The sequence below is a fragment of the Tiliqua scincoides genome, chromosome 1, assembly GCF_035046505.1.
Source record: "Tiliqua scincoides isolate rTilSci1 chromosome 1, rTilSci1.hap2, whole genome shotgun sequence".
In the NCBI taxonomy this organism is placed as follows: Eukaryota; Metazoa; Chordata; class Lepidosauria; order Squamata; family Scincidae; genus Tiliqua; species Tiliqua scincoides.
Genome location: NC_089821.1, coordinates 286,634,999 through 286,658,777, shown reverse-complemented (window position 1 = coordinate 286,658,777; position 23,779 = coordinate 286,634,999). Strand labels below are relative to the sequence as shown.

General features: G+C 44.1%; 1 protein-coding gene and 1 pseudogene across 12 annotated transcripts in view; one reads left to right on the top strand and one right to left on the bottom strand.

Moving 5' to 3' along the window:
• The window catches only part of NRXN3 (neurexin 3), a 1,424,661-nt gene that overhangs the window by 1,090,020 nt on the left and 310,862 nt on the right, over positions 1-23,779 (bottom strand). The window lies entirely within an intron of this gene.
• Positions 12,036-12,152, top strand: LOC136637758 (5S ribosomal RNA; annotated as a pseudogene).

Genomic DNA, 23,779 nt, shown 5'->3' with positions numbered 1-23,779 from the left:
CCTTACTCTAAAGGAAAAAGAGAAAATATATTCTATGGTTGTTCTAGCCTTGTTTAGCTGACTGTAGGCTTGGGAGCACATAGGATAAAGGTGGCATGGAAACAGCTGTAATCAGTAACCTGACTACAGAACAACTGATGTCAATGTCAAGGAATAACTGAGGAGCAGCTAAGCTAGCAGAGTGAGTGTTTGAGCTAAAAAATGGTAGTTACAAGCAGACAAAGAGAAAAGGAGAATTTGAAAAGGAGTCTCTTGGACATGAACTTTATTCATGCTCAGGCAGCATACCAAAGAACAATGAGAAGAGACGGTAATTAATAAACAAGGTTTTGGAATGTCCCACTGCTCCCTGGATCTAACCAAGGTTCTAATCCCAAAACTGTGTCTTCCTCTTGAGTAGGCTCAAAGACAGTATGGCCCCAGGTTGCCAAGCGGGCACTTCTGCAGCTTTGATCCTGATCTAGCATCACTGTTGGGGCTTCAGAGATGCTACATGTGACGGTGTTCACAGAATATTTACATACAGCTTTGGGTATTACACTATATGTGCCTGACCACCTGTGTGTGAATATAGTACATCTCTAAGTCTACCTTGGGAATAGATTCTTCTGAGCACATATGATATCTTTGCTTAGTTCATAGACAATTGAACATGGAGTGCAAATGTACAGGAAACGAGAGCTTGAATGCACAGAATGGGTGTATAAACAAAATACACAGAAAGGCATTTAAAGGGTCTGGATATCGCCCCAGTGATGTGTGATGGTCAGATCATTGGTATAGGCACAAGTTGTTGGGGCTAGTGACCTCTGCATAGTGGCGTCACTAGGGTTCGCATCAACCGGTGTGGGACACCAGTGTGTCACCCCCCATGCAGTAGGCAGGGCAACACCCCAGGTGGTGGGCATGGTGATCTAACATCACTTCATCCCCACTGGTTTTTTGGCTGTACCTTTTGATAGAACAAAGATAGAACACATTTTGCATGAAATGACACATTGATTGATAATACATGATGGTATTATTCCTCCAAACTGTGATTTTAGTGATTTTGGTCACTAGTGGTGTCACACACACACACACACACACCTGGGTGTCAGCTTACTAACACCTTACTGTAGCAGTTCTCAAACTTTTAGCACTGGGACCCACTTTTAAGAAAGACAGTCTGTCCAAGAAGTGGACTAGAAGTGGACTAGAAGTGAAGTCATGGTGGAAGTAACATCATCAGGCAAATTAAAATAAATAAGTATAAATAAAGTAAAACAAATAAATAAGTAGAAGCCAGACCTGGTCCACCAAGTGAATTTCTTCTGCAGGCTTCCTGCAATAACACCCCCCTCCAAAATCAGTAAGGTTTTCAGCCCTACTCAGTGCCCAGTTCAATTTAAGAACTTCTGCTTAAACCAGATCACTGTCAGGCTCCACCTGGCTTTGCAAGTCTCAAAAAAGTTCACCTTATCAGCTGAAGCCTCTGTTTTGATCCTTTTTAGTTGGGGGGGGGGGGGAGGCTTCTGGAGCATTTGTTGAGCTCCAGTCCCATCCGATCAGGACCTTTTCTGGTGGCCTCACATTCCCTTTGCCTGGCCTGACCACCAGCCAAGGCATGTTTGCTTACTCACCAGTAAACAAGACCATGAGACTTAGTTTCGCTTTCCATAGGGCTCAATACATTCATCTGTTTGGAGGGAGGGACTTCCTTCTCAGGTGTTTTTGAGGGCTGCATTCATTGGATCAGGACCGTTCTGGTGTCGTTGGATTTCTCTCAGCCTGCACTTTCTGATGGACTAAGGCAAGTTCGCCTACTTGCGAGTAAACGCGCGATACAGCTCATTTTCACTTTCCATAGAGATCCATGCATTTTTGTTCTCCAGTTTTTTGGCCATAACTTTTGATAGAAAGCAGATATTTCACTCTAGTTTTCTGCATTGCATTCTGCTTGACTTTCCACATCCAATGGTATATAATATGATGGGGTTACTCCTAACCACTGTGATTTTAGCGTGTCACCCCCCAAGTGCGCATCACCCCCCTGTGTGCATCACCCGGTGTGGACTGCACCTCCCGCACCCCCCTAGTGATGCCACTGCCTCTGCAGAAGCAGTGGACAGGTTAAAATGGTTCATTCCCTGAAGCAAACAGATCCCATTAAGTTTACGTTTTTGTTTTTTTTTTCAAAAGTCCTCCAGGTGTTAGCTGTCTGTCCATGTATTTCTACAGCCAGTTTGCCTGTTTATTGGAACAAAATGTCTCAGGCTTTGACATGGTGTCCTCTCCATAAATGTTGGAAAAGTCAATGAAGCTCCTGGGAATGGACTAGACTAGAGCGTAAGTAAAGAAACTCACTCTGAATGTGAACGAATGCAGCTTAGAACTCATAGAGCCTGTAACTATGGCTGTAAGGACAACAAAGTCATCTCTCTTCTCTGTTTCTGTTGTGTCTGCACAATGTCATCTGAAAGAGCTATTCTGAATGGTAAAGAGATTGTTACAGCCTTCATTTTTGACCTGAGACCCACGGGTAAGAATGTAGATCATTGTGCAAACAGAATCACTACATCCAGAAAAACCTGTCTCTGCCATTGTGGCATACCAATTAACAGGGATGTGACATTAGGATTCGTGTCACCCGGTACAGGAGGCCTGTGCGTCACTCCCTGCAGTGGGCGGGGCAATGCCCCAGGCGGTGGGCATGGTGATGTACCATCACCCCGCCCCCACTGGTTTTTTGGCTGTACCTTTTGTTAGAACATTAGAACATTTTGTTAGATATTACCCCCTGCTAATTGGGTAAGAGGCACTTTTTCAAGTGGGTGCTCCTCTTTTTTTAGCAGGGGAAGAGTAACTGGCCCATCTCACCCCAGTAGTGTCTGTTCTAGTGGCTGTCTTGCATCTTTTTAGATTGTGAGCCCTTTTGGGACAGGGAGCCATTTAGTTATTTGATTTTTCTATGTAAACCGCTTCGTGAACTTTTAGTTGAAAAGCGGTATATAAATACTGTTGTTGTTGTTGTTATTATTATTATTGACACAGATATTTCAATGTGGTTTGTTTCATTGCATTCTGCATGAAATTACACATTGATTGATATATAACATGATGGTATTATTCCTCCAAATTCTGATTTTAGTGATTTTGAAAACTTGTAGAGTCACACACACACACATCCCATGTCAAGTTACTAACACCTTATTGCAGCAGTTCTCAAATTTTTAGCACTGGGACCCACTGGGACCCAAGTGGCTTCGTTTCGGGCTCAATAGACTCGCTGCTAGGAGGGGGAACCTCCTTCTCAGGTGTTTTTGGGGGGGCTGTATTCATTGGATCAGGACCATTCTGGTGTTGTTGGATTTCTCTCAGCCTGCTCTTTCCAACGGACTATGGCAAGTATGCCTACCCATGAGTAAACGCGCGATACAGTTCACTTTCACTTTCCATAGGGGTCTATGCATTTTTTCTTTCTGGTTTTTGGCCATAACGTTTGAACGAAAGGAGCAATTTTGCTCTGGTTTTTTGCATTGCATTCTGCTGGACATTCCGCATCCAATGGTGTATGGCATGATGGGGTAGCTCCTAATACTGTGGTTTTAGTGCCTCACCACCCCAGGGCGTGTCACCCGGTGCAGCCCGCACCCCCTAGCGATGCCACTGTGTGTAAGCATCTATTTATCCAATTCTGATAATTCATTTTCCATAGTTGTTGCTTGATGAAACAGAGAAAGGCGGAATACAAATCTAATAAATAATAAATAAATAAAATTAATGACTCATGGAGAACCTAATATTCCCACTTGCTCCCTTGAACCTTCTTGATTAGTGAGAGTTAGCCAGGCCAAACTCCTTTGACACTATAATGTCAAATTCTTTCTGCATCTCCTTTTTTAGAAGTCTAGGTAAACCTAGATGGGTCCCGATAGACTATAGTTTTAAAAAAGCGGGTCCCAGTGCGAAAAAGTTTGGGAACAACTGCTCTGTCGCCCATGTTTTGGTAGCCTCTTGTTTAAATACAATACACTATATTTGGGACTGTTCTTGAAAACAGTTTTTGTAGCTGCAGATTTTGCAGAACTTGGCAGCTCACAGGTTAGAGTGGCTACTTGTTGCCCACAGCTAGAACAAACTGAAGACAAGGCCTCACCCCATGTTTTGACAATTGTGCAGGTCTGTTCTGCCAGAATATGGATTCTTAATAGTTTCTGAGTCAGACTACTAGGCTGTCTAGTTCTGTATTTACACTGATTGCCAGTGACTCTCAGGGTTTCAGACAGGACCCTTTCTCAGCCCGGTCTGAAGATGGCAAGCACTGTACTATGACCCATCCCTGAATGGGGTGTGTTAATGTGTGTTGCTTTGCTTACTTTGCTCTGTATACATGTGAAAAACCTGCATGGAAGTTAATAAAAAATGAAAACCAGGACTGTGTTTTTATTGGTCTTATCTTTGTCTGCTGATGTGATGAACCAGTTAATTTTTGTAGGTAGTTTTGTTTGTAGGTTGTTTGAGTGTTATAGGCAGGTTTGGGTGCCCTTGGCAGAGAACATGGTATATAAACAAATGCTATACTCATTGGCTCGGTCATGTTGTAAGAATAGATGATGGCCGGATCCCAAAGGATCTCCTCTATGGAGAACTCGTGCAAGGAAAGCGCCCTACAGGTAGACCACAGCTGCGATACAAGGACATCTGCAAGAGGGATCTGAAGGCCTTAGGAGTGGACCTCAACAGGTGGGAAACCCTGGCCTCTGAGCGGCCCGCTTGGAGGCAGGCTGTGCAGCATGGCCTTTCCCAGTTTGAAGAGACACTTGGCCAACAGACTGAGGCATAGAGGCAAAGAAGGAAGGCCCATAGCCAGGGAGACAGGCCAGGGACAGACTGCACTTGCTCCCAGTGTGGAAGGGATTGTCACTCCCGAATTGGCCTTTTCAGCCACACTAGACGCTGTTCCAGAACCACCATTCAGAGCGTGATACCAAAGTCTTTTGAGACTGAAGGTTGCCAACTACTATACTCAAAACAAATAGTGAGTATACTGCCTGTATGAACATAGTATTGTATGATACCTGATGACCTGAGAGGACAGGTTGGAAGCAGGCGGTCCCTCAAATACCCTGGACCCGACCTGTATAGGGCTTTAATTACAGCTACATAATACCAGCTTAAAGCTATTTTTCATACTAGAATTCTTTCCACATTACCTTAGAATGCAAGAGTTAAAAAAGGATGCTTGGGCAAGGAAATGTAAGGAATGTAAGGAAAGGACCACATATGTACATAGCACTTGGAGTGTTGCAGTCTGCTTGTATGTTCTAGCCTGCCCCCCTCCCCCGCCTTGCCACGATTTGCTATGGCTGTTCCTGCTTGTTCATTTTATTTTCCTTTGCAACACAGCAGAATGCATGTCTACAGGGAAAGAGCTTAATGACTCAAATTCAATCTCCTGAACACCTTATCAGCCATGGACAGGCCTGTTTCTGAAAGCTGACCTTTACCACTGCATGCCATCAGAAAAAAAAAACAACAACCTGAAAACAAACAAACAACAAAACAATTAACACAATGCCTGAAATATAAAGCCAAGGCAATGAAGGAAGACTTTAGCCTGTCATGATAGACTGGTATCAAATGGAAGGCGGGATCGAGAGAGAAGATCTAATACACAAATGTCTGATAGTTTACCGGCATTCAGTTAACCTCCACCAATCCACAATACTGAAGCAAGCTGCAGATGTTCCCATACCTTGAAAGGCCCCCAGTGATTGTCCCTCCATCACAAGATGGAGTATACACCCCACTGGCACAGCTGTGGATCCAATCCTACCCAACTTTTCGGTGCTGATGCAGTCATGCCAATGGAGCGTATGCTACATCCTATGGTGGGGGGATAGTCGTGGAGGCCTGCTCAGTGTATAGAACATTTATTCCCTGCATTGTGATTGCATCGGTGCTGGAAAGTTGGATAGACTGGGCCCTGCATCAGTACTAGAAAATTGGATAGGATCGGGTCTTAAGGCTATAATCCAGAATATTCTGCAACACTCACACTGAAATGATTACTTAGGAGTGCATATTTAGTGCCATTTTGCTAAGAAAGTAGTAAATATGGACAATGAAGGAACAAAAACCCCCACACTCACAATGCTAGCACAGACACAAAAATACAGTTATTTCTGTCCTGCTTCCTTGAAAATGTTCTCTGAAGCACCGGTAAGGATTTGGTTCAAAGACAGGGAAAGAATGTGCACTGAAGACCAAGATACCATCAGATCCAATTTCCTACATCTTCTCTACTTCTGCGAAATCAACTTCCTTCAATGCTACCTAGATTGTTCCTTTTGATCAGATGCCTCCTACGTAAGCAGATCAATTAAATGACCTCTTAAAGGGGAAATGGAAAGAAATCCCAAACTACAGGGAAGGTACCCCATCACTTGCCTACAAATGAAAGAGCAAATGAATTTTTGTGGAAGAAACATCCAGTCACAAATTGTCCTCCAAGGGACTTTCGCTGGCTCCAGGGTGTGTGTGTGTGTGTATGTGTGTGTGTGTGTGTGTGTGTGTGTGTGTGTGTGTGTGTGTGTGTGTGTGTTGAATTGCTCTGTTAAGTGTTTAATCACTTAGGAAAGTCAGGATGGTGTAGTGGTTTGGGAGTTAGACCTGGAAGATCTGGGTTCAAATCCCCACTCAGCCACAAAGCTTCCTCGATGACCTTGGCCCAGACACTATCAGCCTAACCTGCCTCACAAGGTTGTTGTGGGGACAAAAGGAGGGAAGGAACCATGTACACCAACCTGAGCTCCTTGGAGGAAGGGCAGCATAAAAATGTTAAAAAAAGAAACACTTAAAAGCCTACATGCCATGCTCACCACTACTTTTTTCCAAGGCCCACAAGCATATTATTAGCTTTTTTTGCACCCTTCTGTGATATAGACACACACATACACCCCACATGCATGACTGGACTGTGCAGCTGCTTCTGGTTTATGGCAAACAAATACTACACACAAAGCCCAATTGTTCAATATGCCATCAAAAACTCAGCGAGTTTGCTTTGGAATGCAAGCAGCAATTTCATGCTTAGTGAGCTGCTTCACTTAAACAGTTCACCACAAAATGGAAGGCATCATGCAATTAAGAGTGCAATCTTATGCATGTTTACTCAAGTCCTTTGTGTCCAATGGGACTACCTCTCAGGTGAGTCTGTATAGTATTACATTGTAAATAACCTTCAAGGGGATGTATGAGGAAGGACAAGATTCTTGGTATAATTTAAGATCCATTCTTAGATATATTCAAGATTAAAGTGAGGAAAAGCAGTGCATTTGCCTTGGCTTCTGATATCTTCTTTTATATATCTTTTCAGATTTCACCATTACTGTACACAAAATTATCTGTGCCCTTGGCATACAGAGCTAGTACAGAAGCCCATTTAAACATTTCTAAGAATAGTCACTTCCTATGTCAAGCCTGTAAGATATAAAGAAATGTAGGTGTTGCTGAAGAATAAATCATATACGGTCTGAAACACGATGGGGAAGGGAGGTTTTGATGGCTACCTTGAGTGGTATCCAATTTAAACTATTCCTGTAAACAGCCTGACTCAGGGCCCAATCCTATTGAACTTTCCAGTGCCAATGAAGCCATGCAAAAGGGGTGTGGATTATATGGGGGGGGTGTCCAAGGAGGCTTTCTCAGGATCAAGGAGGCTTCCTCAAGGTAAGGGAACAAATGTTGCATTGTGGCTGCATCGGCACTGAAAAGTTATATAGGATTAGGCCCTCATTCTTGGTGGACAAATAAAGGTACACACATATTGTGTGTGCATGTGATAGAAGGCTAAATATTTTGAGTATTCCTGCAGATGAGAAGAAATTCAAACAATACCATTGTTACCATTCAAACAAACCATAGAATGCCATTGTACAAATCTATGGTAAGGCCACACCTGGAGTATTGTGTCCAGTTCTGGTTGCCGCATCTCAAAAAAGACATGGTGGAAATGGAAAAGGTGCAAAAGAGAGCGACTAAGATGATTACGGGGCTGGGGCACCTTCCTTGTGAGGAAAGGCTATGGCGTTTGGGCCTCTTCAGCCTAGAAAAGAGATGTCTGAGGGGGGACATGATTGAGACATACAAGATTATGCAGGGGATGGACAGAGTGGATAGGGAGATGCTCTTTACACTCTCACATAACACAAGAACACTAAAATTGAGTGTTGGGAGAGTTAGAACAGACAAAAGAAAATATTTCTTTACTCAGCGTGTGGTCAGTCTGTGGAACTCCTTGCCACAGGATGTGGTGATGGCGTCTAGCCTGGACGCCTTTAAAAGGGGATTGGACAAGTTTCTGGAGGAAAAATCCATTACGGGGTACAAGCCATGATGTGTATGCGCAACCTCCTGGTTTTAGAAATGGGCTATGTCAGAAAATCAGATGCAAGGGAGGGCACCAGGATGAGGTCTCTTGTATCTGGTGTGCTCCCTGGGGCATTTGGTGGGCCACTGTAAGATACAGGAAGCTGGACTAGATGGGCCTATGGCCTGATCCAGTGGGGCTGTTCTTATGTTCTTATGAAAAATAAACACAAAACCAAACAAAAAATATCACTCTGACCACCAAATAATTCTTGTACTTCCATGCTCCCCCCCACCCATGAGTCCATGTTGCCAATCTCACTCCATTCCAATCTTCAGCATTTATCTGCTCAGGCATCAAATAAAATGTAAGGGAAGCAAGGAGACGTCTAGGAGGGTCTGATCACAGCACCAGGGCCTCTGCAATCTCTAATACCAGTCATTGTCCTTTATTGCAGCAAATTGTTTTCAAAGTAATGGTTGCACTGGTAAAAGGTGCCAGTTACTAAAGACCTATATTGATTCAGTGAACAACTGTTGAAATGTGGGGGGGGGGGGGGAGAGAGATTCAGGCACAGTCACTCAAGCATTAACTTGTGGTAAGGTTTCCTAGGATGCCACATAGCTGACACAATATGAAATACAGCTCATACGGAACAAAGCAAAAGCAAAAAGAGAAATATGTTATGGATGATGTTCAGTGCTTCATATCACTTTATATATATCATAGCTAATTAGCTAATTTGAAACGTCAACATTTCTGTTTCATCCTGCGGCTTTGCCAATGAAGGTCACAAGATCTCTGAACATGAGTCAACCTCAAAACTTTCACCTCTAGTGGCTCAGGATCCAACTGGGATTCTGCCAATGGAAACTAGAAGATTCATGCTAGTTTATCCTAAATGAGATTCTCCATTAGCTCCACGTGTGGCCTGGGGCACAAAATTCTCTTACCACACAGAAGAGGATCTTCTGCTGCACAGGCCTCATCAAAATGAGTGGGGCTGACATTATCATGTGCAGCTCCAGTTCTTAGCAAATGAAGACTGCAATCCTAACCACACTTTCCTGAGAGTAAGCCCCATTGAACAAAATAGGACTTACTTCTGAGTAGACCTGGTTAGGATTGTGCCCAGAGTTTTTCCCGGCATAGAAAAATAGCACAATGCTTCACCTGCTAAATTTTGGTGTCAGGATGCCCTTAAGGATACAGAAATAGGACTCAAATTATAGGAACCAGAAGAAAACCTGCTTAAAATCTTTAAGAACCATCACCAGTTAGTGGATACAATACTGACTTAGAAGGACCAATGGCCTAGTTCAGTCAAAGACAGCTTCATAAGCTCACTGTAACTTTCACTGAAAATCTCCCTACTTTGCCTTCCATAATTTGACTACCAAAGAGGCTAGTAAAATAAGTGCCAATTCTGTATGCGAGACACCTTGAGGAAGTTTTTATTTATGGGAGAATCTCCACTCAGTTTTCCTTGGGGTCCGGGTCTCCATTTTTAAAAATAAAATTTTTAAGGCAACAGCTTGAAATTTGTATGCATGATCACAGAGACCAGCCACCAAGTAGGGCCTGGGAGAGGGGGGTAAAGGGGGTATTTTGTACCTGGGCCCAGGGTAAAAAAAGGGGGCCCAGGAGCCCGAAGAGGGAGCCCAGAAATGTTCTGGGATCTTACATTTTCCTATCCAGTCTTGCTGCCTGCATGGGATGCTGGGGACACTGCCACAAGTGTGCAGCTGCAGCTACTGGTAAGCCATATATGCTGGGCTGAGGAATGCACACATGACACTCCTTAACACAATGTCAAATCTGGGAGGAAACAGGACTGCTACAGTAGCTCTTTGGCTTGTGGATCTGCCTATCATCAAGGAGTGTATAGGAGCTCAGCGACACAGCTGCAAGACTACAGCTGCTGCAGAAGCAAGTTTTGGTCCACGCAGGACACTTTCCATTCTAGTGTGAGCCTAGATATGATGATGCAAATTTTCTGCATGGTTTTCTATATTTAAAAGATTTTAGAGAGACTGAGGAGTGTGTTTGGTTTTCCATATTATTGTATCTAGCTGTTGATGCCACATGGGTTGGTAGACCAGGGCTCCAAAGACTTGTCCGGCTAACTCTATCCTCCCCCACCACCCTGTTTCACCCCTTCTTGCCCCCATTCTGCATGCCTGTCATCACCTTCCCCCACTCTGTTTCACCCCTCTCCCTTTGAAAAGGGGCCCAAAAGAAACTTTGTACCCCCTGATAAAATTCCTCTCAGAGGCCCTGCCACCAAGAAGAGAGGACAGGTTCTCTCATGGATTGAGAACTGGTTGGAGGCCAGGAAGCAGAGAGTGGGTGTCAATGGGCAATTTTCACAATGGAGAGAGGTGAAAAGCGGTGTGCCCCAAGGATCTGTCCTGGGACCGGTGCTTTTCAACCTCTTCATAAATGACCTGGAGACAGGGTTGAGCAGTGAAGTGGTTAAGTTTGCAGACGACACCAAACTTTTCCGAGGGGTGAAGACCAGAAGTGATTGTGAGGAGCTCCAGAAGGATATCTCCAGACTGGCAGAATGGGCAGCAAAATGGCAGATGCGCTTCAATGTCAGTAAGTGTAAAGTCATGCACATTGGGGCAAAAAATCAAAACTTCACATATAGGCTGATGGGTTCTGAGCTGCCTGTGACAGATCAGGAGAGAGATCTTGGGGTGGTGGTGGACAGGTCGATGAAAGTGTCGACCCAATGTGCGGCGGCAGTGAAGAAGGCCAATTCTATGCTTGGGATCATTAGGAAGGGTATTGAGAACAAAACGGCTAGTATTATAATGCCGTTGTACAAATCTATGGTAAGGCCACACCTGGAGTATTGTGTCTAGTTCTGGTTGCCGCATCTCAAAAAAGACATAGTGGAAATGGAAAAGGTGCAAAAGAGAGTGACTAAGATGATTACGGGGCTGGGGCACCTTCCTTATGAGGAAAGACTACGGCGTTTGGGCCTCTTCAGCCTAGAAAAGAGATGCCTGAGGGGGGACTTGATTGAGACATACAAAATTATGCAGGGGATGGACAGAGTGGATAGGGAGATGCTCTTTACACTCTCACATAATGCCAGAACCAGGGGACATCCACTAAAGTCGAGTGTTGGGCGGGTTAGGACAGACAAAAGAAAATATTTCTTTACTCAGCGTGTGGTCAGTCTGTGGAACTCCTTGCCACAGGATGTGGTGCTGGCGTCTAGCCTAGACGCCTTTAAAAGGGGATTGGACAAGTTTCTGGAGGAAAAATCCATTACGCGGTACAAGCCATGATGTGTATGCGCAACCTCCTGATTTTAGAAATGGGTTATGTCAGAATGCCAGATGCAAGGGAGGGCACCAGGATGAGGTCTCTTGTTATCTGGGGTGCTCCCTGGGGCATTTGGTGGGCCGCTGTGAGATACAGGAAGCTGGACTAGATGGGCCTATGGCCTGATCCAGTGGGGCTATGTTCTTAAGTACTCTAGGAGGGAAAAAATGAAATATTATAATAAATGGAATAATCACCACTCAATGCATCACTTTGGAAGAGGAGTTCAATTACGTGTATAAATTGCACAGTGATACAGCAAGGGGAAGTGAATGTTTGAACTGGGCTCTTATTCCACAACTAGAGGTGGTGAGTGCTCCACCACTGAAACAGTGACACATATCCCAGCAACTGTTACCCTGCACATGCCTGATCTTGTCTGATCTCGGAAGCTAAGCAGGGTCAGGCCTGGTTAGTACTTGGATGGGAGACTGCTTGGGAATACCAGGTGCTGTAGGCTTATACCATAGTCTTTCGAGACTGAAGGTTGCCAACCAGCCTACTACTGCATTTGTAGTTTTCTCTGTAAGGTTGCCAATTGACAAGGAAAAAGTGGGCAAGCCTGTACATGTGCCTTTGATCAACAAAAGCTTGAGATCTGAAGATCAGCTAGTGGAGCTTTTCACGTGATAGGAATAAACATTATACAGGCGCACCCTGGTGTTCAAGGGGATTCTGGAATCCTCATGGTTAACTGAAACTGTGGGTACCAGGGAGTGCCCCCTCTCCAGAGGTGAGGAAGTTCTGCTCCCCTCACCTCCGGGGGATCCTCTGAGCCCAGCAGAGGCCATACACATCCATCCACGGCCTCTACTGGGCTCAGACTTAGCCTTAGAGTAAAAAAAAAAAGTCACTTCCGCTTTTTCCGTAAAACTAGAAGTGTCTTTTTAATGCCTTATAAAGCATTATAAGCTTCCCTTTCTTTCAGAGGCAGGATGCTTGGGGGAGCCTCGCAGACCCGATCCGCGGATTAGTATATCATGCTGTGTGTCATGTTATTGATGCAGGTGCAATGTCTGCATATTTAGTTGTTGTTAAAGAAGGAGCTACAGTGTTTGGTTCAAAAGTTGGCAGTCTTGGAATAATTCCCTTCCATAGGTGCAAATTGAGATGTGGAGGATCATCCTCTTTGCAGAAGTCTCTTGCACATACCACACAGGGACACTCATGTAGGATTTCCATATACATCTCACTCCTTGCAGAGTACTGGGGCCCAAATGTATAATCATATGACAGGTGGATTTGATCTATGCTCTTATATCTGCAATAGCCCAATGCATGTGGGCACTTTTATCACAATCTTGTCACTTCATCAACACAGCAACATGATAAAATGACAGCATTCTTATTTGTGGCTATAAGTCCAAATATATTGTTTGCATATAGAGACTAATAACATTACTTATTTTATATTATGGGCCTTGTGAATAGGGGTTTCTAGTGCTTGTCTCTTTCTACACAGCCTTCATATACCGCTGTTGATTTAAGGAGATGGATCATAGGAATCCTGCTGGCTCAACCAAAGTGCTCTGCAACCCAAGGAAAATTATTTTCATATCTTAATATGATTTATCAGTGTAAGCTCAGTATCTCTATTGATTCAATAGACACTTTGCTGGATGGAGAAAACATTATTAAAACCCTGCTCAATGGATACTGCTGGCTGTCAAGAGAAAAAAAAAACAACAGTCACTGGCTTTGTTTGGCCCAACAAAGAATATTCTCATCATACTACAGAGCAACTAAGGAATAATTCTATGTATGAAAAACAGAAATAAATCAGAGTGAAGGGAGAAGCGATAGCCCTAGGCTGCAATCCTAACCACACTTTCCTGAGAGTAAGCCCCATTGAACAAAATAGGACTTACTTCTGAGTAGACCTGGTTAGGCTTGTGCCCTAAGTAGAAGTTATGGATAGCATACAAGTAATGACTGTACAATCTGTTTGAGCCTCTAGTTTCGATCAAACTCTAAGTACGAGCATGTCCCTGTATTCATGGGGGTTCTGTTCCACAACCCCCCCATGGATAGCTGAATCTGCAGATATGGGATGTCCTCCACCCTCTGGAGGGAAGGGGAGCTGCACTCCCCTCATCTCTGGAGGGTCTTCTAAGCCCCTCAAAGACTGTGTCTGCCCACAGCCTGTGCAGGTCCCAGAATGACTGTTTAAAAAAAAAATTACTTCCAGTTTTATTGTAAAACTGGAAGTGACATTTTTATTGCCTCATAAGGCATTCTCAGTCCCAGGGATAAAACTGGGAGTAACTTTTTTTTTACTCTAACAGTTAATTGAGACCCACAGAGGTCTTAGGTGGATGCACACAGCCTCTGCGGGGCTCAGAAGACCCTCCAGAGGTGCGGGACGTGCAGGGGGGGCACCAGTGGGCCTCACTGATCCAAGTTGGGTCCACCAGTGGGCCCCACGGATGGTTAACTGAAACCGCGATATGGGATTCATGGATATTGGCGTGTCCTGTAGTTCAGCTTAAAAATGCGTTATTACATAGCATGGCTATGAAGAAATGATGATATAATTGTAATTGTCTATCACAGTGGTCAACAATAAAATCCTATATATGTCTACTCAGAAATAAGCTCCATTGAACACAATGGGGCTCATTCCCAGGAAGGTGCATAGCCTAAGATCTAAGCTGCAAACCACTGCTTCTCTACTTTGAATCTCTGCCATGAAATCATTAGCTGACCTTAAGAAACCCACTCTACCTTAGCTTGCCAGCTACACTATGGGAATATTAATACTTATATCAAGATGAGTACACGTGAAGCACTTTAAATTTGAAAATTGAAAACAAATGCTAAGTATTCATTAAACTTCAGAAATTCAAAAAGGCAGGTAAAAAAAATCAGATTCAAAGGAAAATGCTATTTAAAGGAGTTCACATTCTTTTGAACTGCTGGTATTAATTTCCCTGCATAACATGTAAATGTCTTTAAAAGAAAGAAAACATCTCAAAGCATTTTTCCTCCTCCTCAGTGCAACTTTGGGGTTGCATTGAGGTTATATTGGAGCTGGAAAGTTGGATAGGACTGGGTCCTATGTGTAGTACAATTTACATGGAGCCCAGTTGTGATTCAGATTTCACCTTGATAACTAATTATATAAGCAAGAGTTGAGCTCTGTTCAGGCAGTGAATGTATGAGGAATGGGATCGTGGTAGCAGGTCCTACTTCTGACCTCCACCTATTCAGTCAAACATTTATATAGAATTGCAACCACATCTGCATGTGCAATTCAGTGTAACCTGTTCATCATTCCATTAGGGGCACAATGTTGGCATAACAAAAATGGTGTAACATGAAGCCTGGAACCCCTGGTTCAAATTTGTGCTTAGCCACAAACAGGGGAGAGCAGCAAAGAGAGTGGAGCCACAATGGTGGGGTTGGAGAGCTTTAGGACTTGTCCTCATTGCAATTTTGTTCCCAATCGTGTCCTTCAGTGTACTGCTTTAGGGAAAGAAAGCTTCCACTGCTTTTCAACTGAAGGGTTTTGTTTTGTTCTGTTTTGCAACAAAAGAGAGTGCAAGGGGGTGTCTGTTACTGGGATCAAAAGTGAGGCAGAGTTTAAAAAACAAACAAACAAAACAAAAAACACCCTCCTCCCCCACTTCAGCTTCACCAGATTTTGCTGCTCCCCTCTAAGAAAACATACCTCCCAGTGGACCACATTGTGTGTTTAAGCACGTGTCTAGTCTAGCTGAGAAACTTGAGCCTTCTGTCTTGCAAGTCAACTCTGTCTTTGTTATCAACAGTACCTCTTTTTTTGCACTTCAGATAGCAGCCGCTGCAACTCGATTCTATGTTCCGTGCTGCATCTTTTGCAACTGTGACTTCCTGTGTAACAAAATGAATCTACAAAACTATATGTGTGGGTTTTATTAGTTATTTTCCTTGCTGTCGGATCTCTTTTCCTGAACTGTTTAGTATCCATTGCAATCCACACATACCTCTCTGATAAGGGAGTGTTTGTTTACTGACTGCTCCATATTGATGTGTTTACAATGAAACACAAGCATAGATGGGGAGGGAATAGGAAATGAGGGCCAGCACAAATAAATGTGCAGTTTTTTTCCCCCTTAACACCTATAATATGTGAGCAGTTTCAAATCACCCAAACAATCTTTCAGAGGGAAGCATCTTAATTTTTGCTCCTTTCTGGGGTGGGATTTCCAATTTTGTTTGGTGTCTACAATACCAGAATCTGAACAACCTACTCCCCTTCCGTGTTTCTCTATCACAGTTAAGAAATATGATCCCTTCTCCACCTCCCAAGCAAGTGGCATTGTGGCCATTTTTGAGTCCTTCATTTCCTTAACCAGCCCCACCTAGGCCATTGGCAAGTGCTATAAATTCTTCCTCATAATCTCCAGTATTTGCCATTTCCAATAGGAACTGCCACTCAGCCTTTTTCTGTGTCCAAATCCATTTTTCTCCAATGTTGTTATGACAATTTTTCCCTAAGTGCAGGTCTGAACCCCCCCCGTCTTTCTTTTTATGCCCCCCATACCAGAGGTAATAGTGGGGGAGGGTTCTTGAGTTCTGTGGGTAGTTCACAAAAGTTGATGATTTGCAAGGAGAGAGCTCACAGGGGGGTTATGAGGGTGGGGCACCAACTCAGAGGAAATTGCTTTTTCAGTTGCTGCTGCCACCTAAGTAAACCTCACTCAAATAATGTCAATGGAGTGGGGGGTTTAGTTCCAGATCAGCATAAATGCCGATCCAGATCAGCATCAAAAATAGGTCTTGCAAAATGGCAAAAGTGCTGGGTCTAAAAAAAAAAATTGGCACAACCCTTCTCTTTAAGGATGTCTGTATTTTAACACCAATCCAGGGGTCAGATCTGCTTCTGATCCCTCCCACCAAGCAAACTCATGAAATATACATATAAACACACTCAGTGCCGTCCCACCTGGGTACAAATGTGGTACCGATATGGACACGAGGTACAATCTCCATCCACACTGATGTAAAGCGCCATGGGTCTTGAATTGAGATTCTGACAGCATGGTTTGGGTGAACTATTCCTTCTACTCGTACTAAGGCATCTTCCAAACTATGGATCTTGCTGGCCTGATCTCTGCTGCACCCCCTTTGAATGGCAAATGCTGCTTCCATTTCCTGCAGACACAGGAAGTCTGCTGAAATTGAGAGCGCCAGATGTAGGACTAGCACAGCGTTTGCCTAAGAGTCTTGTCTGCCTGAATTGCCCTAGGCTGCAATCCTATATACCCTTTCCTGAGGGGAAGTCCCACCGAATTCTATGAGACTTCACTTCTAGGATGGGGCTTTTATTCCATTAACTTGCCATGCCTGTTTAGAGGCTAAACATACATTGAACAGTAAATAGTACCAGCAGGAGTTGCATACACATCTGTGTTGTGTGGTATATATTCATAGTCATTATGGTGTCATTTTCTGGATGTATATGTGTATACAGTAGTTGTGTATGTTTGTGTTGAGGAAGATTCCTTTCTTCCATTCCCAATTTCCACTGAATGGAAAAATGCTGTCAGCAATTCCCTTCTGTCAACAGCTGGGAGATGGTTTTCTGCAGTTAGCTGCAATTTGCTTCAATTATGTGTATTAATCATAGCCTGCTCCTGACGGGAATCTTAAAAAAAGATCAGGGCTTCTCTTCTTTATTTCTCAAACAAGCCATTTCCTCTCTCATGACAACATTTAATGACTGCAGGTTTATCCACAGTGTGGGGGGAGGGACACGTCATCTTTCTTCCACTGACTGTGGCACAATTCCGCTCCTCCTGTACATGGAACTCCATGTACCTGCAAAGCTGTGTATGGGGGGGGGGGGTCCCTATATTGCTCAGTGGAACTGCTTCCCTGCTGACCTCTGACTAGGTACCTGTTCTAAAAAAGTGGGTCCTGCTGCAAAAAGTTTGAGACCTACAGATGTATATGCTTTTGACAATGTGGCTTATTCCTGGGTAAGTGTGGGTAGAATTGCAGCCTAGGACTACAAAAATTTTCCCGCTTGATGATGTCACTTCTGGTCATGACATCACATCCAGTGGGTCCTGACAAATTCTCATTCTAAAAAGTGGGTCCCAGTGCTAAAAGTTTGAGAACCACTGATGTGTATGCTTTTGACAATGAGACTTATTCCTGGGTAAGCATGGGTAGAATTGCAGCCTAGGACTACTAAAAATTTTCCTGCTTGATGATGTCACTTCTGGTCATGACATCACTTCTGGTGGGTCCTGACAGATTCTCATTCTAAAAAGTGGGTCCTGGTGCAAAACGTTTGAGAACCACTGATGTATATGCTTTTGACAATGAGACTTATTCCTGGGTAAGCGTGGGTAGAATTGCAGCCTAGGACTACTAAAAATTTTCCTGCTTGATGATGTCACTTCTGGTCATGACATCACTTCTGGTGGGTCCTGACAGATTCTCATTCTAATAAGTGGGTCCCAGTGCTAAAAGTTTGAGAACCACTGCCAAATGGTATTCTGAACCCAAGAGGTAGCATAAAATGCAGGTACGGTGCATCGTCCCACCTCTGGGAGGCAGCCAGCCAGCCAGCCACTGACTTTGGGCTGCCAGTTGAGATGCACTCAAGGAAAAGCAGCTCCCATGGAGCTGGGTTCATGTTCAAGGGTGTCTGACAGAAAGGCTTGTTCAGAGCAAATACGCTGGAGGGCCTCAGACGTTCGGCATGACACGAAGGCAAATTGCCAAAGCTCAAAGGAAAGAGAGAGTTTTATCTCCTTCCTTCAGTGCCATTTGAGAGGGAAGGATTGTGAAGGGGAGAAAAGAGCTGAGGAGAAAGCAAGAGAGGGTGAGAGAGCAGGAGCAGAAATGGGGGAAGCAAACCCCAAACCACCCCAGAATTCTAAGAATAAATAATGGGGAATACGCCGGATTGAGGAAGGATGGACTGCGGTAAGCAAAACGGGTATGTGAGAGAGAAATCTGTGATGATACAGTAACAAATCCTTGCAGCATGACAGGCGTCTGCTGAAGCATTTCATTTCCCTGCAGCATAATGATGTGTTATTGCCCATTATCTGTTCTGTCGGCGCCAGAGTCAATAGTAAATGAGGGGCAGCTGCATCGAGCTGCCATTCTTCAGCCATCTCCCGGTTGCCATGGAGACCCAGGTGCCCTTCAAAACATTCTCCCAGCTGCGCGAGAGCCACTTATCACACGGGCCCGTCCGGATGACACTCCGTCACCCAAACCAATCCCATGCGTTAATTGCTAGATGCGCCTGTGAAGCGCACAGAGCAATCATCCCAACCCGTCCCCGCACATCTGAAGGAAGGTGGAGCTGTTCGGATAACAGCACGGGGAAGGCAGAGCATCCAAATTTCCCTCCCACGTGATCACAGGAAAAGCCTCGCATTCCACTGGTTGCGAACGGAGGCGCCAGGACCGTGCATGCTCTGTGAGTGCGCATGGCAATTAACACAGAGTTGGTTCATACAATAAAACTTCCCCCCCCCCAAACTTGCCCCAAGAAGGGATCCCTCATTGCTGAGACTACCATCTAAATAGGGTGGGGCCTATCAGTGGGTCTTTCCAATGAGATTCCAGAGGGTAACAATTCACAGGCAAGTCATGTGCAATCAGCCCTACAAGTAGGTTTAGGTAACTTTGACAGAGATCTCTATCCACACGGGATCATCTCATGAATACTCACTTGCCTAGGAGAACGTTTAAAGGACACCCCAGTCAATTCTTGATGGGTCTGTTTGGAAACCACAGAGTGAATGCAGGGAGGGGGCGATAATTGCTTGTCACAGGATGGGTGAGAAGTGAGAATTTGGCGGTATTTTTCTGCAAAGCTGGAGTCTACCATTGGTAGAAATGCCTGCTAACCTACCACTCCCTAGTTTGGCCAACTCAGTATCTGTACAGTGGACCCTACTTTAAGGACAGGTACATTTATTTAAAAATGTATGTCCTGCTTTTCTCTCAAAATCCAAAGTGGATCACAACCAATATTCTCTCTGAGGTCCAGGGTACTGCATGGACCCCTTTGGCTGCTATCTGGCAGCCCAGTGTTCTTTTCAGACATCATCCGGCTTTTCTGTCACATGTTTTGACTGGACTTCTGGGAATGCCAGGTTCCAGGCAGTGTGAAGCTTGGCTTCCCAGGGCTTTGAGCTGTGTGGCACTTAAGCTGTTCTTAAAGGAAACACAATCAGCAGTACAAGAAAAAAAAATTAAAATTTGTAGAAGTCCATTAGTTAACCACTCAATAAAACCAGTTTTCAAAAGCAGCACTTTATTGCAGCAGTCAAGTCCAGCAGCACAAAATACTTTCTGAAAGAGCAGTGATTCAACACAATATCCGGCCTCTCCGGTCTCAACAAGGAGGGTGTTTCACAAAACCAGTTCTACCACCAAAAAAGCTCCTGCCCCCTAGTGCAGCCATTTTCAACCACTGTGCCATGGCACACTGGTGCGCCACAAGTGGTCCACAAGTGTGCCACAGGAATTTGAAGGAAGGTTATTTATTAGTAGGGTCAATTGGGATGTGACCCCCTCCCCCACTGGCAGCATGGTGTGCCTTGGCAATTATCTAAAACCTGGTGATGTGTCTTGACAATTTTAATGCCTTGTCAGTGTGCTGTGAGCTGAAAAAGGTTGAAAATCACTGCCCTAGTGCATACTCGCTAAATTTCGAGGCCAACTGTGCACCCAAAGCAGGGTGACTGCAGTACACAAGAAAGCATCATCATCATCATCATCAAGAATACTTATATACCACTTTTCAACAAAAGACACTTTTAAAAGTAGTGCTTATCTTATAGTTTGACAGAGGGACACTGACAACAAAAGTCAACAAAAGACACTTTTTAAAGTAGTCCTCATCTTATAGTTTGACAGAGGGAGGAGTTTACACCTCCAGCATAACACTTTTCCAGAGTCTGCTTACTGCAATTAATTCTGAATTTTTTAGGATGTGAGGGACAGAAAACTATTTGTTTATTTAGTTATGTATTTTTTTTGTAGTTGTTGAAAAGCAGTATAAATATTCTTAAAACTACTACTACTACTACTACTATACAGGAGAAGGTGGTTCTTAAGAAGCCCACATTTGAAGCCATTTGGGGCTTTAAAAGTAAGTTCCAGCACCTTGAATTGGGCTTGCCAATCCCAAACAATTTTTCAAAACCATCATGATTAGCTAGGAACTACTGGCTTTTGTCATGGCGTAGTTCTCTACTCCTTGCTTGCATGTTGCAATCTTTAACAAGGAGATGCTTTAAGCATTTTTCTTGTTTGCTTTATTGCCAGCTGACCAGATGCCACCCATGGTGCCCTCCTGAAGTTGAGGTCAAAAAGAAGGCTTCTATGCTCTGCACTGGTTGTTGCTCTCTAATTGTGACTTACAGAAGCAAGAGGTATTATGTAAATAGTAAAATTACAGAATTATGCAAATCTGCTTAGTTTACATAACTTTTACCACTTGCAACTGAAAATAAGAAGTGTTCAGAATTTTTATTTGCTTCTGGTTTGTTTGTTTAAACTGCAGAGGACACAACGCACATACGTGAATTTTTGGAAGGGCACCTGGGTCCTTGCGTGATGGTCTACTTACCAACTACTTTTGGAAGGGGAAAAAAAAAAAACATTTGCCTATCTAGGTGAATCAGGGATGGGGCAGAACCTCCTACCTTTCTCCCCATTATTTGGGCACTGCACACTACTTCAGCTAGATAATAGTTAAGGTTCAGTCTGAGAGAAACTGGGCTTGATCAGAGATCAAGCAGAGAAGACTCGCGCTTCTCTAGCTCCATCAATTGATTACTCTGGATTTTATCTCCCAGCCTGAATTATAACCAACATGTAAGCTACTGGCAAGTGATTATCCAGAATGAGTGACCAAACTGGGAGGGAGGGAACAGAATAGAGGGGGAAATGTGGTAAGTATGGCAGGTGTTACAAGCAGCCCCTCTCCCTCACCATCAGAGCCATGTCGGGGCAGTGATGGCAATGCACATGCGTTGCTGCCGCTGCCCTGCATGGCTCTGTTGGAGAGGGGGAGGAAGCACTTACACGGTACGTTGCCTGCCATACTTACTGCGCCACCCCCTCTTGGTATGCTTCTGGGGGGCCCTCCTGCATGTTCCCCCACTGACTAAGGCTAGGTTGGCGGCAACAAGAGAGAGGCTCTTCCCTGTAGCATCATGACTTGGAACTCTTTCCCAATAAAGAACTGCCCCCTGCCTGGTGACCTTCCAAAAGGGGCTGAAGGCTCTTCAGTGAAGACCTCCCTGTTTTAGATAGCATTCTCCATTCAGTTTAGGCTGGTTTCTTATTTTTATTCTGGTTTTATTAAAGCTTTTTTTTTTTACTGTATTTTATGTATTGCATTTTTAATACGTTGGAAGCTTCTTTCGGCATCTTTGTATTTAAGAAGAAATGTGGAATGAAAATCTGAACAAACTTTAACCCCATTTTCAATATTTCTGTCTCTTGCATGTTAACACATTGCTCCAGAGCCTGAGACTTGTCTCAAGACAGATCTCTGTGAGGTCAGGCACAAGTTCCCTGTCAATGAGGATATCAGAGCATCATCCTTTTTGCAGAAATATTCAGCTCCTTTCCCAAATCAGCACAACTCTTCTCACTCCCCATTTGAAGAATCAGGTTGTTTTGGTTTTTTAAAGCATGCTTCCTAAAACCAATTCTGCCTGAATTGCTTATATGCTAATGTTCTTTTTAGCTTTACAACCATGACCCCTCACTTTTGAATAAGGATCTCAAATTGCATACTGGGAGCCAAACTGCTTTATTTACCTTTCAGGATCAGCTGAACCATTAAAATTTTGTTTCAGTTCCAGTTCAGGTTCATCAATATTTTTAACTTTTTAACTATTTTAGGCTGCAATCCTAACCACACTTTCCTGACAGTAAGCACCATTGAACAAAATAGGACTGACTTCTGAGTAGACCCGGTTAGGATTGTGCCCTTAGTTCAGACACTAACTTAAAAAAAAGTGGTTTGGTAACTGATTTAGGCCCAAATCCTAATGAACTTTGCAGCACTGGCATAGATGTGCCAATGGGATGTGTGATGCATCCTGCAGTTGGGGGGCACTCACGGAGGCCTCCTCAGAGTAAGGGAATGTCTGTTCCCTTACCTTGGAGCTACATTGCCCTTATGTGGGTGCTGGAAAGTGGATTAGGATTGCACCCTTAGACACTTAGAACTGATTTTTGAGCCAGTTTAGATAGAGTTCATGCAGAAAAAAAAAAAAATCACACCCACAATTAATTTAAACCTGGAAGAAAATAATTGAAATTAACATTGCTATTGTGATACCTCTGTCCTTGACATATCAGCATGCAGACTCCTCAGTCAAATTCTGGAATCCCATTTCGTTGGGATGAGATGATGCAAGGTCTGGCACTGGGTCCCCTAGTGATGGTACAGCAAGCAGCCAGGACATTGCTGGTAAATTAAAAAGATGCTTCTAGCCACACTGGCACTGAGATGAGTGCAACTGTTGCTCATCACCAGTGTTGGGTAACAGACAGACCAGTTCAGTGCTTCCCAATGCCCAGGGCTGCAGCAGTGCCAAAATGGCTACCACTGCAGCCCATGGGGCTGGGAAGCAGTGCTGGGACTATTAGAGGTAAGGGAACTTACGCTCCCTTACCCCATGTAATCCCCAAGTGGCCCCGATGGGTTTCCTCAGATCTGTGCCTGCTAGTCAAGGAGACCCATGTTAGGATGCAGATTCAAGGAGACCCATGTTAGGTCTTCTAGGCTTTCCTCAGGACATGGATCTTCCACACAGAGGCCTTACTGACGGACAACAGCTTGTAGATGGGCAAGCCTCTACTTAAACATGAGAAGGATGCCTTCTACCCTAGGCCAGCCTGTATCTTTCCTCCTCTTCTTTTCCAATGGCACACTCTAAACATCATAGTTTTCTCTAAATAAAGCTGAGGCAGAAAAATGCACTGACCACCTCTCAAAACAATCTCCTCAGGGCCCAACTATTTTTACAGGGAAACAGTTTTAAACTGAGCAGTTTTGAACAACTTGTCACTTTGGTTGGCAGGGGTGTACCAGGACCCACTTGAGGG